We start from the raw sequence: 12,643 nt of genomic DNA, 5'->3' as shown, positions 1-12,643 counted from the left end.
CAAAAAAACAGATATCTCTCTAGCTTAAATTGACAGATTTGTATGAATATTTTGTATTATGCTAATTTGATTTTTAGAAGGGCCCATATTGGTAGATGGGTAAAAAAAAAAGAAGCAGACATTGAATATCCCTTTGAGCATGGTGAAGTTAATAATTACACTTTGGATGGTGTATCAATACACGCAGTCACTACAAAGATACAGGCGTCCTTCCTAACTCAGTTGCCGAAGAGGAAGGAAACCGCTCAGGGATTTCATCGTGATGTCAATGGTGAATTTAAAACAGAGTTACAGAGTTTAATGGCTGTGATAGGAGAAAACTGAGGATCAATCACATTGCAGTTACTCCACAATACTAACCTGAACAACAGATTGAAAACCTAAATAGTGTCCAAATGTAAAACTGCTAAAAATGTAGTACCAAGAAATTAACTTTGTTCTGAATATAAAGCGTTATGTTTGGGGCAAATCCAACACATCACTGAGGACCACTCTTCATATTTTCAAACATGGTGGTGGCTGCATCATGTTGTGGGTATCCTTGTCATTGGCAAGGACTAGAGAGTAAAATAATAATAAATAAAATAGGGAATAGAGCTAAGCACAGGCAAAATCCTAGAGAAAACTTGGTTCAGTCTGCTTTCCAACAGACAATGGGAGTCAAATTCACCTTTCCTTGTGCTTGTCTCCACCGCTTCCAGGTGTCGCCCATCTTCCCCATTTATCCTCTGGGTATTTATACCTGTGTTTTCTGTCTGTCTGGGCCAGGTCGTCTTGTTTGTTCAAGCCAACCAGCGTTTTGTGTCTCAGCTCCTGCTTTTCCTGGTTTTTGACATTTGCCTGTCCTGACCCTGTACCCACCCGCCTGACCACTCTGCCTGTCCCTGAGTCTGCTTGCCGTCCTGTACCTTTGCTCCACCTCTGGATTATCGACCTCTGCCTGACCTGAGCCTGCCTGCCGTCCTGTACCTTGGCCTCTATTCTGGATTGTCGACCCCTGCCTGCCTTGACCTGTCATTTGCCTCTCCCTGTTGTTACAATAAACATTGTTAATTCACACAGTATGCACTTGGGTCAAATCAAATCAAATCAAATTTTATTTGTCACATACACATGGTTAGCAGATGTTAATGCTTGTGCTTCTAGTTCCGACAATGCAGTAATAATCCAACAAGTAATCTAACTAACAATTCCAAAAAAAACTACTGCCTTATACACAGTGTAAGGGGATAAAGAATATGTACATAAAGATATATGAATGAGTGATGGTACAGAGCAGCATAGGCAAGATACAGTAGATGGTATCGAGTACAGTATATACATATGAGATGAGTATGTAAACAAAGTGGCATAGTTAAAGTGGCTAGTGATACATGTATTACATAAGGATGCAGTAGATGATATAGAGTACAGTATATACGTATACATATGAGATGAATAATGTAGGGTATGTAAACATTATATTAGGTAGCATTGTTTAAAGTGGCTAGTGATATATTTTACATCATTTCCCATCAATTCCCATTATTAAAGTGGCTGGAGTTGAGTCAGTGTGTTGGCAGCAGCCACTCAATGTTAGTGGTGGCTGTTTAACAGTCTGATGGCCTTGAGATAGAAGCTGTTTTTCAGTCTCTCGGTCCCAGCTTTGATGCACCTGTACTGACCTCGCCTTCTGGATGAAAGCGGGGTGAACAGGCAGTGGCTCGGGTGGTTGTTGTCCTTGATGATCTTTATGGCCTTCCTGTAACATCGGGTGCTGTAGGTGTCCTGGAGGGCAGGTAGTTTGCCCCCGGTGATGCGTTGTGCAGACCTCACTACCCTCTGGAGAGCCTTACGGTTGTGGGCGGAGCAGTTGCCGTACCAGGCGGTGATACAGCCCGCCAGGATGCTCTCGATTGTGCATCTGTAGAAGTTTGTGAGTGCTTTTGGTGACAAGCCGAATTTCTTCAGCCTCCTGAGGTTGAAGAGGCGCTGCTGCGCCTTCTTCACGATGCTGTCTGTGTGAGTGGACCAATTCAGTTTGTCTGTGATGTGTATGCCGAGGAACTTAAAACTTACTACCCTCTCCACTGTTGTTCCATCGATGTGGATAGTGGGGTGTTCCCTCTGCTGTTTCTTGAAGTCCACAATCATCTCCTTAGTTTTGTTGACGTTGAGTGTGAGGTTATTTTCCTGACACCACACTCCGAGGGCCCTCACCTCCTCCCTGTAGGCCGTCTCGTCGTTGTTGATAATCAAGCCTACCACTGTTGTGTCGTCCGCAAACTTGATGATTGAGTTGGAGGCGTGCGTGGCCACGCAGTCGTGGGTGAACAGGGAGTACAGGAGAGGGCTTTCCTTGATTCCTGATAGTTATCACTGCACTTTCAACAATTTAAAACCACAACAAAGTTCAAATGGGAAAACAATGTCAGATATTTTATTTATTTATAACAATGTGTTATCACTGTTTTTCATCTAATAGTGCAACCAAATGACCTGGATTGCAGTTGAGATTACGTTAAAGCACATAGTGCAAGTGATCAATGCCGTTTGAGATTCTGTGTAGATAATTATAGCAATTGTGAAGATTTCCACAGACATGTGACCCTAAAACATGCTTGCTTTCTATGATTACATATGAAGACATTTTTTGTTACAGTAACCTCAATGTGGCCATGGAGGTGTTACACATTTTAAGATTGAATAAATGCTGTTACATTAGTTTGTAAGATAGCTATTTACTGTCTTACAAAAGTAACAGAATATCAACTTTTGAAGGAGATGTTTCTTTCCAGTTTGTCTACAAATTAATAATGATTTGTTGGACTCGCATCTCCATTTCAACCAAAAATCTAAGTTAAAGTATGGGACGAAATCAAATCAAATCAAACTTCTGTTAAATGCACTTTAAATACAGTTTGATTTCAGATATTTGATTGAGATGGAGATGTGAATCCAACACATGTATTGTTAAGTTGTAGATTACATTTGAAATCAACTAAAGCATGAAACCCATATATAACGTGTGCTTTAACCTTGAGTTTAATTAGTTTATGGCCAACAGAGATATATTTGACCATTCGTTTTAAGGATCAAACTCATAATTCATATATCTTGCTCTTGGAGTGACAGATGATATTGCCATGAAGACACTCAGATTAAGGTCCATCTTGAAGCATGTATGTGAAATCTGCTCTAGAGGCAAGGATATAGCCTACATGAAACATATTAAACAAAATGCACAGTATCTCACCTTTTTTACTCTAAGCGAAACAATTACATGCTATAAGGGTAGGATATTACGCGGGGAATCCTTTACACTTAACAAATTAGGCCAGACCAGGGTTTGCCGTTCTATGCGTCTAAATGAACAATATTGCAAGAAATTGGGTAGGCCTAGATTGTGTCTGGACAGTGACAACCGCGCACGAATCCTTTGTATAGATGCTACGGGTAGCAGCTAATTAAAAACCTCCAGTAGGCCTGTCATCTTCAACTCTTTCACCCTTGTTTAGTACCATAAAGGTCCAGTCACCGACTGCCCTAATTCAGAACCACCGAAAGCTCTTTGGTCATGCATATTCTCTCTAGTCCAGTTCAAATTGACCAGACTCCGAGAAGAGCGAGGAACAGCCACGCATTCATCGCTTTGCCTATGACATATTGCACCAGAAGCTTCGCACATATTGCGGAAATCCCACAGTTCATTGTCAAATTTTTAAAAATAATAATAGGAACTAGGTCTGGAAAATAATAAAACCGCAATTGTTCCTCATTCGTTATTAAACGCGTATAGGTAGGGTTACAGATGTTTCCGAATTGGTGGTCAATTCTGCTAATCGATGCATTTGAGTGATGCATACATTATCTTTCTGGTGTTGTGCTCCAGTAAGGTGGGCGATGATAGGGTAGACTCCTGTAATATAACTTGAGAGAGTCTGCGTAGCCTACTCTTTTCCAGATGAAAAGGTCTTCTTCGATTGCTGCCCCAGTGGTTCTTTTACGCTCATCTTGAATCTCTAACCCGCTGACATGGCTGTATAGCCTACTAACTGATCTGCACTCATTTAAACAATTCAACAACAAAAAATGTTTTGTGAATAAAAGATAATAAATACTACACGGTCTAAATACAGTTGAAGTCAGATGTTTACATACACCTTAGCCAAATAGATTTAAACTCAGTTTATCACAATTCCTTACGTTTAATCCTAGTAAATATTCCCTGTTTTAGGTCAGTTAGGATCACCACTTTATTTTAAGAATGTGAAATGCCATAATAATAGTAGAGAGAATTATTTATTTCAGCTTTTATTTCTTTCATTACATTCCCAGTGGGTCAGAAGTTTACATACACTCAATTAGTATTTGGTGCATTGCCTTTAAATGGTTTAACTTGGGTCAAACGTTTCAGGTAGCCTTCCACAAGCTTCCCACAATAAATTGGGTGAATTTTGGCCCATTCCTCCTGACAGAGCACGTTTGTAGGCCTCCTTGCTCACACATGCTTTTTCAGTTCTGCCCACAAATCTTCTATAGGATTGAGGTCAGGACTTTGTGATGACCACTCCAATACCTTGACTTTGTTGTCCTTACGCCATTTTGCCACAACTTTGGACATATGGTTAGGGTCATTGTCCATTTGGAAGGCATATTTACGACCAAGCTTTAACTTCCTGACTGATGTCTTGAGATGTTGCTTCAATATATTCACATCATTTTCCTCCCTCACGGGGCTATCTATTTTGTGAAGTGCACCAGTCCCTCCTGCAGCAAAACACCCCACAACATGATGCTGCCACCCCTGTGCACAGTTGGGATGGTGTTCTTCGGCTTGCAAGCCTCCCCCGTTTTCCTCCAAACATAACGATGGTCATTATGGCCCAACAGTTCTATTTTTGTTTAATCAGACCAGAGGATATTTCTCCAAAAAGTACGATCTTTTATGGCAGTTTTGGAGCCATGGCTTCTTCCTTGCTGAGTGGCCTTTCAAGTTATGTCAATATAGGACTTGTTTTACTGTGGATATAGATATTTTTGTACCTGTTTCCTCCAGTATTTTCACGACGTCCTTTGCTGTTGTTCTGGGAATGATTTGCACTTTTCGCACCAAAGTATGTTCATCTCTATGAGACAGAATGCGTCTCCATTCTGAGCGGTATGATGGCTGCGTTGTCCCATGGTGTTTATACTTGGGTACTATTGTTTGTACAGATGAATGTGGTACTTTCAGGCGTTTAGACATTGCTCCCAAGGATGAACCAGACTTGTGGAGGTCTACAATTATGTTTTCTGAGGTCTTGGCTGATTTCTTTTGATTTTCCCATGATGTCAAGCAAAGAGGCACTGAGTTTGAAGGTAGGCCTTGAAATATATCCACAGGTACACCTCCAACTGACTCAAATTATGTCAATTAGCCTATCAGAAGCTTCTAAAGGCATGACATCATTTCTGGAATCTTCCATGCTGTTTAAAGGCACAGTCAACTCAGTGTAAGTAAACTTCTGACCCACTGAAATTGCGATACAGTGAATTATAAGTGAAATAATCTGTCTGTAAACAATTGTTGGAAAAATGACTTGAAGATGTCTTAACCGACTTGCCGAAACTATAGTTTGTTAACAAGAAATGTGTGGAGTGATTGAAAAACTAGTTTTAATGGCTCCAACCTAAGCGTATGTAAACTTCCGACTTCAACTGTGTATGCTTCAACAACGATATGCATAGAAGTATCAGTAGTAGGTGTATCAGTAGGCTCCAATGTTCCAACCCTGCCATGACTTAGCTAGCCTATATTGACTTCGAAGATACAGCTCCTTCAAATGATTTCTATAAACAAAATGTATATAGTGACTTGCGAGCCTATATCTTTCAATGTTTCCACAGTTCAAACAATGCTATTTAACAAATTTCCATCAAAGTTCCCACAACCCCTGAACCCAACCTACAGGATTATGTTCTCACAAACCAACCTATGGATAATGGTAACTCTACTTCAATGTTCCCATAAACCAACTTATTATAAATTACTCTACTTCAATGTTCCCACAACCCCGCCAAGCTGATGACTATCCCTCTGCGGCACTTTGCCACAGGACAGAGTAAAAGATCAGATGTTGATTAAATAAACAAGTTGTAATAGCAGCGATAAGCGATTCAGCACCACTGAAGTGGACAGCGACTTTTTGAGGGGCAGCCATTCAGCCTGGGTGCCAGTATGTTTCTACTCTCTTGCCAACTCCTTATGGAATTGTCAAGCCAAACAATGATTGAGAAGGAGTTACCAGAAACAAATATTGGACCAGGCTACAGCCATCCCCAGTAGAATCCCTGAAAATGGAGGAAGGCCAGCCTAACCAGGCAGTGATTAGCCTAGAAGCCTGGAACCGTGAGGCTCACCTATCTGTTCAGCCTTTTTCAGTCATATTGACTTTTTTTTAAACAAACTGTAAATAATAGGGAATAGATTGTAAGCAAAAATGTACCTCTCCATTTCTTTGAAATCACAGCCGACAACACAAGCAATAGTAATGATACATCTGCCTTAAAGCACATTTTCCACTGGTTACATTGGACAGTATCCAACAAATATGTTTTAATTTAACCATTCTTTAACCATGACAGTCAATTGTGAACCAGGTCATTAATGATAGGCTATGCCACAAATCTTGCATTATACATCAGACATCAAACAGTAACCTAATATTACTGTGGTTTTCTCTGCCAATATCACGCCCTGATCTGTTTCACCTGTCCTTGTGATTGTCTCCACCCCCTCCAGGTGTCGCTGATTTTCCCCAGTGTATTTATCTCTGTGTTTCCTGTCTCTCTGTGCCAGTTTGTCTTGTATGTTTTTCCAAGTCAACCAGCGTTTTTCCCGTTCTCCTGCTTTTTGCTATTTTCTTTTTTCTAGTCCTCCCGTTTTGACCCTTGCCTGTTTCTGGACTCTGTACCCACCTGCCTGACCATTCTGCCTGCCTTGACCACGAGCCTGTCTGCCATTCTGTACCTCTTGGACTCTGATCTGGTTTTCACCTTTTTGCCCGTCCACAACCATTCTCTTGCCTACTCCTTTGGATTTAATAAACAATGTAAGACTGCAACCATCTGCCTCCTGTGTCTGTATCTGGGTCTTGCCTTGTGTCATGATAGCCAATCGCAGTGATGAATAATATGTGCTGCTGAGGCAGGGGAGAGTAAAACGCTAGTCAAATTAGTATGCAGCCAGACGCACTCCAGAAGGTGTCAGTGCAATAACATGAATAGAACCATAGAATTAGGAATAGGATCTCTATGGATAGAACTGCATGTCACCATGGTAATGCCACTCATTAGCATTCCAAACTGCTCTCAGTATCTCCACGCCAAACAAATCTACTGATGTCTGGCCAACAGGTACATGTACTTCTACACTAGGCCCCCTGGGTATGGACAAATAAAAGGGGAGCAGGTGGTGGTCCTGACCCCAGCCTATTAAAATGTCAGCTGGCATGTTATCCGTTCTCCTTTTCTGTTTATGTGCCTCTATACAGTGATTTCCTATAGAAAATCAGATCTGCTTTTGAAATGGTTCTGACACCAATGGTCCAATGAGATGTATGTTCTAACAAAAAAACATCCATCTTAATGGATGTCTAATTTCCTTTGAGGATGACCCTGAAAGGGAGGCCATGATAAAAAAAAGGCTGAACAAGTCCTCTGAAGATAAGAGTAGCTGACATCACCATAACTGTCTTAGGAGGACTATTCTATACCCACTCAGCAGTCAAAGTGAAGCCTCTCTGTTGGATGGTTGACTTTTTGCCTCTCACGTGTCTTGTTTTATGAAATGATACTATGATAATCCAGACACGCAATCCCGACTCAAAGGGGGTGTTCGCTTACTTTCAACATCAAATCATCTGTTAGAAGACCTATCCTCTGTTGCTAGGCAACTGTATCAACACCCTGATCAGCTTGACTGGTGTGCCTTTAAAAGGGAATCTCACATCTGCTGTTTTTTTTCCTTCACTGTTTCCTCTTTTTCTCTGTTCACCAGAGCTGTGTCTTTCTGTGAACCCGTTAGGAGACCTGTGAGAGAATACCTCATTCAAATATAATACTTTATGCTTTCTATACCAGGATAGCCAAGCCTCACATGCAAACACCAACGCAGTCCAATTCCATTCATTCTCAACTTCAGGGTAAAATGGCTGCCGGCCAAGTATTCGGGAAGACCGTGATGAAGTCTGCATTTCTGCAACTCCTAACACCCATCTCCAGAGAGGAAATATATAAAAAATATTTCTGAACAAAACTTCAGACTACCTTGATTTCTAATAGGCTCCTTTAGAGGGGCAAGAAGTAGATGGGTGAAGGCTGAGAAGGAGAAACTTGTGAAGTGGGAGAGTAGGGTGGAGGAAGCGACTGATAGTACAAGGCAAGAGGGAGGGAAGGCAGATAGCCTAAGTCTTAGTTCACATTCTAAACTTCTCCACGGTCTAATTAATCTAAATGAGTCGACTCTGCTGTGACCTTGGCTACAAATAAACAAGTACATAAGAGACTATATAGATGCATATTCTGAATACATTTGCAGTTTTCACACAAAAAGGCAAAGGGTTGATGTTGATTCCTAAAATACATTTTCTGTTTGGTTTTATACACTTTTTTTCCTTCAAAAGAAGGGTTTCCCAGAGGGCTAGGCAGACGGTGGGAGGTACACAAACAGACTGCATTGAGCTCTCTCAAGCCATGGTTACTCATCTTTGTCTCCTCTGGCAAAGAAGTCTGTTGATTATGTTTGGCAGGATCCTGTCCCAAATGGATCATACTGCACTGTGTCTATGGCCTGTCGACAAAGAGAGCTGAGGCAGAATTACATTTGGTATGTGGCCTGCGCTCATGTTGTTTTCGCTGTGTGGCTGGTATGGATGTTTACTGTGGTCATGGAGGTTTGCGGTTGTGTTCAGTCTGTGCATTATGTGGATGCTATGGTTTGTTGTGGTTGGTTCTGTGATTATGGTAAACTCATGTGAGCTCACCTCAGTTTAAGCAAATCTGTGCATAAACCATACAGTGAAATGTGACTTTATTGGAGGACTAAGTTCACCTTAACCTCCCCTCAAAAATATCAACATTTATATAGGAAAAAATACAGTGGACTCATTTCATGCTCAAAAATCTAAAGACTACTTAATTGTTACATTTTTACACACAGGAAGACTGTGCAAACAAGCACACAGAAACCATTCATTAACTTTCCAACCTCTACCTTCCTAACAGAACAGTTGTCACAAAGAAAGAAAGCTAAGGTAACTGAGCTAAACGACTACCACCCCGTAGCACTCACATCCGTCATCATGAAGTGCTTTGAGAGACTAGTCAAGGACCATATCACCTCCACCCTACCTGACACCCTTGACCCGCTCCAATTTGCTTACCGCCCAAATAGGTCCACAGACGATGCAATCTCAACCACACTGCACACTGCCCTAACCCATCTGGACAAGAGGAATACCTATGTGAGAATGCTGTTCATCGACTACAGTTCGGCATTCAACACCATAGTACCCTCCAAGCTCGTCATCAAGCTCGAGACCCTGGGTCTCGACCCCGCCCTGTGCAACTGGGTACTGGACTTCCTGACGGGCCGCCCCCAGGTGGTGAGGGTAGGCAACAACATCTCCTCCCCGCTGATCCTCAACACTGGGGCCCCACAAGGGTGCGTTCTGAGCCCTCTCCTGTACTCCCTGTTCACCCACGACTGCGTGGCCATGCACGCCTCCAACTCAATCATCAAGTTTGCGGACGACACAACAGTGGTAGGCTTGATTACCAACGACGAGTCGGCCTACAGGGAGGAGGTGAGGGCCCTCGGAGTGTGGTGTCAGGAAAATAACCTCACACTCAACGTCAACAAAACTAAGGAGATGATTGTGGACTTCAGGAAACAGCAGAGGGAACACCCCCATCCACATCGATGGAACAGTAGTGGAGAGGGTAGCAAGTTTTAAGTTCCTCGGCATACACATCACAGACAAACTGAATTGGTCCACTCACACAGACAGCATCGTGAGGAAGGCGCAGCAGCGCCTCTTCAACCTCAGGAGGCTGAAGAAATTCGGCTTGTCACCAAAAGCACTCACAAACTTCTACAGATGCACAATCGAGAGCATCCTGGCGGGCTGTATCACCGCCTGGTATGGCAACTGCACCGCCCTCAACCGTAAGGCTCTCCAGAGGGTAGTGAGGTCTGCACAACGCATCACCGGGGGCAAACTACCTGCCCTCCAGGACACCTACACCACCCGATGCTACAGGAAGGCCATAAAGATCATCAAGGACATCAACCACCCGAGCCACTGCCTGTTCACCCCGCTGTCATCCAGAAGGTGAGGTCAGTACAGGTGCATCAAAGCTGGGACCGAGAGACTGAAAAACAGCTTCTATCTCAAGGCCATCAGACTGTTAAACAGCCACCACTAACATTGAGTGGCTACTGCCAACACACTGTCAATGACACTGACTCTACTCCAGCCACTTTAATCATGGGAATTGATGGGAAATGATGTAAATATATCACTAGCCACTTTAAACAATGCTACCTTATATAATGTTACTTACCCTACATTGTTCATCTCATATGCATACGTTGATACTGTACTCTATATCATCGACTGCATCCTTATGTAATACATGTATCACTAGCCACTTTAACTATGCCACTTGGTTTACATACTTATCTCATATGTATATACTGTACTCGATATCATCTACTGTATCTTGCCTATGCTGCTCTGTACCATCACTCATTCATATATCCTTATGTACATATTCTTTATCCCCTTACACTGTGTATAAGACAGTAGTTTTTTTGGAATTGTTAGTTAGATTACTTGCTCGTTATTACTGCATTGTCGGAACTAGAAGCACAAGCATTTCGCTACACTTGCATTAACATCTGCTAACCATGTGTATGTGACAAATAAAATTTGATTTGATTTGATTTGATTTGATTTGAAAGTGTTTTTCAGTAACCCAGCCTAGACCCCCAAATTGATTTATCAATCAAGGTTATTGCTTAGTTAGTAACTCCCCTCAAATGAATGCCTAGTACTTAATTGGACAGGAATTGAAAATAAATAACAAAACCAGCTGCCACTCAGCCCTCCAAGATTAGAGTTTTACACTCCTGATTTACATCAAGCTGATAGGACAAGCCCCTATTACTGTAACCAGCCGCTGTGTATTTTCAGTCTACGACACCCATGCCTTTGAGCTCATATAGCAAGGAGATAAAGACAAGCTCCCTTGACATCTGCAGACAGACACAGGCTGACTGGTTAAGGGGGCACAGTGGGATGCGGTAGTGGAGATAAAAGTTCTAATGACACTCGACAGTTCTGCCCACTGGCAATGGGCTGGCCTTTAGATGTCCACCTTAAAATAGATCAGGGAAGAGAGTTTATGCTTCCCCTGAAGGCCAGGTGGCATGTTATGCATGTGTGGACAAATGTAAGCTGTACTGCCATAGAGGGGTTATGTGTTAGTGTGTAGAGTATATGTCTGTGAGCCTGGATACTACTGTATGTTGTCCTTATGCTTTAGGGTGTCTTCAAATTAAAACATAGTGGGGTGGGGAGAAATTATTCTTTAAAACGCTGTTCTACCTTTTCAATTGGTTGACGGATACGTCCTTGTAACTTTTCTGATGAACAGAGCAACACAACAATAGGCCCTGCCCCAATTGAAAACATTGAGTTGTTCTGTTTTTACGCATCAGTTTGTCTAGTTTGAAGGCACCCTGAGTGCATGTGAAAGTGTCAGAGAATTTGTAGAATTTCGACTGTAGACCACAGTCTGGTATCTTCTATCACCCTAACTTAACCGCCACATGAATGATGTGTTATATAGAGGGCCTACATTATACTCACTGCCCATGGATTAACAACCTCGTCAAGCACCATTTTACTTTCCAACGCAAGCATAGGATATAAGAGTACCGTACAGTTCATCTGAACAGGTCATGAACGCAACATCTGACTTTCAGTTACTTAATCAATTTATGTATAATATCAATTTATGGATAATATTTAGGACTATATGGGTTTCTAGGGAGGTTTATCTTATTGGAGTTTGCAGTTCGACACATTCGAAAGCAGACAAAACCTGAAACAAATAGGTAGAGAGACGATTTGAGGATTAAGGGCGAGCAGAAATGAAAATTCACACAGTGAGGGAATTCTGTTGACATCCTGTGCAATGCTTGCTGTTTTCTTTAGAACACTGTACTGTATAGCCTGCTCTTATATAAATTGCGGAAAGTTCAGTAACACCAGGTATTCAGTAGTGTTGGGGTATCACAGTGTGGGGATTTCAACAACACTAGGTATTCAGTAGTGTTGGGGTATCACAGTGTGGGGATTTCAACAACACTAGGTATTCAGTAGTGTTGGGGTATCGGCAGTGTGGGGATTTCAGCAATACTAGGTATTCAGTAGTGTTGGGGTATCACAGTGTGGGGATTTCAACAACACTAGGTATTTAGTAGTGCTGGGGTATCACAGTGTGGGGATTTCAACAACACTAGGTATTCAGTAGTGTTTGGGTATCACAGTGTGGGGATTTCAGCAACACTAGGTATTCAGCAGTGTTGGGGTATCACAGTGTGGGGATTTCA

The sequence above is a fragment of the Oncorhynchus tshawytscha genome, linkage group LG08 (genome assembly GCF_018296145.1).
Source record: "Oncorhynchus tshawytscha isolate Ot180627B linkage group LG08, Otsh_v2.0, whole genome shotgun sequence".
NCBI lineage: Eukaryota > Metazoa > Chordata > Actinopteri > Salmoniformes > Salmonidae > Oncorhynchus > Oncorhynchus tshawytscha.
This window is presented reverse-complemented; position numbering follows the sequence as displayed.